Raw genomic sequence first — 5,752 nt, forward strand, 5'->3', positions numbered from 1 at the left:
GCGTACACTTGATCAATCTTCACCCTGCATGAAAAATGGCCAATGTAAACGCAACTAACCAAAAGATTTCGCAGCAGAAACACGAAGAGGTGACGACTCATATATATCCGCAATATTTGCGACGATTCGACACTCCAGTACCGATTAACCAAAATGTCATAGTTGACAATAGATGGGTAGTTCCGTACAACCCTTGGCTACTACTAAAGTATGATTGCCATATTAATGTTGAGATATGTAGTAGCATCAAGAGTATAAAGTATCTCTACAAATATTGCTACAAGGGTCCATACCGGGTTGCAATGAAAGTTCATAATGGTTCTAATACTGACAAGGTCCAACAATTTGTTGATGTAAGATGGATTGCTGCTCCAGAGGCATGTTGGAGAATATTTAAATTTAACCTTTACCAAATGTGTCCATAAGTGGAAAGGTTACAAATTCATTTGCCAAATCAACATCAAGTGAGCTTCTATGATCACCAAACCATTCCTGAAATACTTAATGATGATTATTTCTCTAGAACAATACTCACTGAGTTCTTTGCCCTAAGTTGTGAGTAGGACCAACAATCTAGGTATCTTCTGTACAGGAAAATTTCAGAGTATTACACTTGGCACAACAAGGAAAAGGAATGGCGTCGGCGCAAGACACAGAGGAGATCCATCGGTCGAATTTATACTGTATCACCTTCAGAAGGAGAAAAATTCTATTTGTGTATTCTGTTATCTAATGTCAGAGGACCAATCAGTTGGGATGACTTGCTAACAGTGAATGGGGTCCAATGTTCGTCCTTCAAGCAATATGCTCAACACCGAGGATTGTTAGAGAGTGACAGTAGCATCCGTGCTGTTTGGTTGAGGCTTCTGTTTTACTATTGCCATGTGCTTTACGAAGGTTGTTTGCAACCATCTTAATATTTTGTGAGCCTACAGATGTAAGAAGCTTATGGGATGAATTTTTTCATATATGGTGGATGATTATCCATCAACCAGCACCACAACAGCCTTAGTGTTTAGAAATCGGCTACTCAGGAGTATAAATGATATACTTCTTCAGCACGGAAAACAGATTACACAATATGATTTGTCATCTCTAACTCATGAAAATGACAATGACAACTCGATACCCAGAGTTACCCAAGAAGAACTGTTTGTCAAAGTACCCCGGGAAAACCTATGTTTTGTAGCAAGATTGAACAATAACCAATCTAAAGCTTTCAAGTGCATTATGAATACAATTGATCAAAGAAAAAGTGGAGTGTTCTTTGTTGATGGGCCAGGAGGATCAGGCAAAATATTTCTTTACAGAGCTATAATTGCAGAATTGAGAAATAAGGGTCATATTGTCTTGGTAACTGCATCATCAAGAATAGCTGTAACATTATTGCCTGGTGGTCGAACAGCTCATTCTAGGTTTAAGATCCCAATTAATGCAGAACCATCATCCATTTGCAACATAAGCAAACAATTAGATCTTGCAGAGCTGATTAGACAAACAACGGCAATCATCTGGGATGAAGCACCTATGGCAAATAAAGAATCGGTGCAATTATTAGACCGCACTCTGAGAGATATATTAGCAAACGATATGCCATTTGGAGGAAAAGTGATGGTGATGGGAGGAGATTTCCGCCAAGTACTGCCTGTCGTACCGAAAGGTAGTAAGTCACAACTGATTTCAGCTTCTATAGTTAAGGCTCATTTATGGGCTTCCACTAAAATTCTCCATTTGCGACAAAATATGCGATCTTCTAATGATCATGTTTTTGCTGAGTATCTTAGGCGCATTGGTGATGGAATTGAGCCCACCATACATGAAGACTTTGTACGGATACAAGCAAATATGGCAATTCCGTGGGAGGGTGAAACATCGTTACACAAGTTAATAGAAGAAATATTTCTAAACTTATAATCTCATGGGTGGGACGCTTCTTACATGGTAGAAAGGACAATATTGACGCCAAAAAATTATGATGTGCAACAGCTTAATGATATAATTATCAACCAGTTTTCAGGAGAAGAACGAAATTTAGTCTCATTTGATGAGGTAGAAGGAGATGCTAATAATTTATATCAACAAGAATACCTTAACTCAGTTTCTACAGGCGGGTTGCCACCTCATGTATTGAAGGTAAAAAAAGGTGCACCTTTGATGTTATTGAGAAACATAGACCCTAAGGCCGGCTTATGCAATGGTACAAGGTTACTATGTCGTGGAACTTTTCAAAACATATTGGATGTAGAAATTTTAACCGGCCATCACTGTGGAAGAAGAGCTTTCTTGCCTCGGATAAAACACAAAACAATAGAAAATTCAGGACTGCCTTTTATACTTATCCGGAAGCAATTTCCTGTAAGGTTGAGTTTTACAATAACAATAAACAAATCACAAGGACATACCATTCCTAAAGTAGGGATCTATCTCCCTAAACATGTATTTAGGCCAATTATATGTTGTTTTGTCTCGAAGTATTTCTCAGTCAACTACAAAAATTTTAGTCAAAGAAGGAAAAATAGATGGAACAAGTGGAGAATTTACCAGAAATGTAGTTTTCAAAGAAATATTGTTACCTTTACCACAGGTAATTTATGTTCTTAGTAAATCTGTGTGTAGTTACTTCTTGATACAATTCAGTATTCATATAATTTTAATCTTTAAAATCTTTTTCATTGATATAGATATTTTTGTTTACAAACTTCAATTTATTGACGACTAACGACTTATATTTTTTTAATAGACAATTTGATTTCAAAGGAGCTCATCAATATATGCCAGGAGATAAAGACAACGAACTTGAACATCTGTTTTATAAAACAGGTACGTACTATTTATCATTAACTGAGACATACTAGATATACTAGAAATATATTAACAAATATCAATTACAGGAAGAAGAATTCCAAAGTCTCTGGAGTGCATGGAAAGATGAGCAAGCAATTGCATCAGTCGAACCAATAGATAATAAAGTAATTTTTAAATTAATTACTGTGAAAATTACATTAAATATACATACTTCTATTTCTATGTTAGTAATCATAATCATATGTTATCTAACAGGTTCATTCCTGATGAGCGGATAATTTGTATGCTTTTTGGCATTGTTTTTAGTATGTTTTTAATATCTTTTAGTTAGTTTTTAGTATATTTTTATTAGTTTTTAATTAAAATTCACTTTTCTGGACTTTACTATGAGTTTGTGTGTTTTTCTGTGATTTCAGGTATTTTCTGACTGAAATTGAGGGTCCTGAGCAAAAATCTGATCCAGAGACTGAAAAGGACTGCAGATGCTGTTGGATTCTGACCTCCCTGTACTCAAAGTGGATTTTCTGGAGCTACAGAAGCCCAATTGGCGCGCTCTCAACGGCATTGGAAAGTAGACATCCTGGGCTTTCCAGCAATATATAATAGTCCATACTTTGCCCAAGATTTGATGGCCCAAACCGGCGCTCAAAGTCACCTACAGAAATTCCAGCGTTAAACGCCGGAACTGGCATAAAATTTGGAGTTAAACGCCCAAACTGGCATGGAAGCTGGCGTTTAACTCCAGAAAAGGTCTCTACACGAAATTCCTTCATTGCTCAGCCCAAGCACACACCAAGTGGGCCCGGAAGTGGATTTTTCTGTCATTTACTCATTTCTGTAAACCTTAGGACACTAGTTTACTACTTATAGGATCTTTTGACATTGTATCCGTACCTGATGACCTCATAACATTTTGTACACGTTTCTTTCCACAGTATGAGCCTCTAAACCCCATGGTTGGGGGTGAGGAGCTCTGCTGTGTCTTGATGGATTAATGCAATTACTACTGTTTCTTATTCAATCATGCTTGCTTCGATTCTAAGATAACACTTGTTCTTAATCCGGATGAATGTGATGATCCGTGACAATCATCATCATTCTCAACTATGAACACGTGCCTGACAACCACCTCTGTTCTATCTTAGATTGAGTAGTTATCTCTTGGGTTCTTTAATCGGAATCTTCGTGGTATAGGCAGGACCTGATGGCGGCATTCAAGAGAATCCGGAAGGTCTAAACCTTGTCTGTGGTATTCTGAGTAGGATTCAATGACTGAATGACTGTGACGTGCTTCAAACCTGTAACCTACTGGGCGTTAGTGACAGACGCAAAAGAGGGATTCTATTCCGGTAGGGGAGGGAACCAAACCGGTGATTGGCAGTACTGTGACAGAGTGCGTGCATTAGCTTTCACTGCGAGGATGGGAGGTAGCCATTGACAACGGTGAAACCCTACATGAGCTTGCCATGGAAGGAGGCTTGCGTGTTTGATGAAGAAGACAGTAGGAAAGCAGAGATTCGGAAGATGGAGCATCTCCAAAGCCTCAGCCTATTCTCCATTACTGCAAAACAAGTAACCATTTCACGTTCTTTTGCTTTTCCCAATCAATCCTGATAATTTCTGATATCCTGACTAAGATTTACAAGATAACCATAGCTTGCTTCAAGCCGACAATCTCCGTGGGATCGACCCTTGCTCACGCAAGGTATTACTTGGACGACCCAGTGCACTTGCTGGTTAGTTGTGCGGGATTGCAAAAGTGTTATTGCAATTTCGTGCACCAAGTTTTTGGCGCCGTTGCCGGGGATTGTTCGAGTTTGGACAACTGACGGCTTGTCTTGTTGCTTAGATTAGGACTGTTTTATTTTTGTTGGTTTAGAGTCTTTTAGTTGAGTCTAGTTTCATATTCTAAGTTTGGTGTCAATTGCATGCTTTTTGTTTTTCTTCTTTTAACTTTCGAATTTTTCTTGTCCCTAGTCCCGTTTTGATTCATAAAAGTTCTAAGTTTGGTGTCCTCTTTGTGTTTTTCCTTTAAAATTTTCGAAAAAAAAAATTAGTGTTTGATTTTCTAAAATTTTAAGTTTGGTGTCTTTTTGTGTTTTTCTCTTTCCTCTTTTTAAGAATCAAATCTTTTTCATAAAAAAATTTTCAATCATATCTTCTTAATTGCTGTTTTCAAAATCTTTTTTTTTACTAATTGATTCAGTTCTCAAATTGCTTTGATCTCATTTTCCCTTTTGATTTTCAAATTTTTTTTATTTAAATTTCTTTTTATTTTATTTTTTCGGTTATTTCAAAAAAAAAATAAACAAAATTTATCTCTTTGCAATTATTATCATTTCCCTTTTGTCCATCATGGACTTAAGTGGAATTAATCAGTCCAAAAGGACTCTGGGGTCTTATGCTAACCCCATTACAGCTGCATATGGGAGTAGCATCTGTATACCTCCCATCAAAGCAAGCAGCTTTGAGCTAAATCCTCAACTCATTATCATAGTGCAGCAAAATTGCCAGTATTCCGGTCTTCCACAGAAAGAACCTACTGAGTTTCTGGCACAGTTCTTACAAATTGCTGACACAGTACATGATAAAGAGGTAGATCAGGATGTCTACAGACTTTTACTGTTTCCATTTGCTGTAAAAGATCAAGCTAAAAGGTGGTTAAATAACCAACCTACAGCAAGCATAAAGACATGGAAACAGTTATCAGATAAATTCCTGAATCATTTTTACCCTCCAAAGAGGATGACACAGCTAAGGCTGGACATCCAAGGCTTTAAACAAGAGGATCATGAATCCCTTTATAATGCCTGGGAGAGGTATAGAGGTATGCTAAGGAAATGTCCCTCTGAAATGTTTTCAGAGTGGGTCCAGTTAGACATTTTCTACTATGGGCTTACAGAAAAAGCTCAGATGTCTTTAGACCACTCAGCTGGTGGATCTATAC

General features: G+C 37.4%; 1 pseudogene; it reads left to right on the top strand.

Annotated features, from left to right (window-relative positions):
* The first annotated feature begins 969 nt into the window (after positions 1–969).
* Positions 970–3,072, top strand: LOC130957538 (uncharacterized; annotated as a pseudogene).
* The last annotated feature ends 2,680 nt before the right edge of the window (positions 3,073–5,752 follow it).

Source organism: Arachis stenosperma, chromosome 10 (genome assembly GCF_014773155.1).
Source record: "Arachis stenosperma cultivar V10309 chromosome 10, arast.V10309.gnm1.PFL2, whole genome shotgun sequence".
Lineage (NCBI taxonomy): Eukaryota > Viridiplantae > Streptophyta > Magnoliopsida > Fabales > Fabaceae > Arachis > Arachis stenosperma.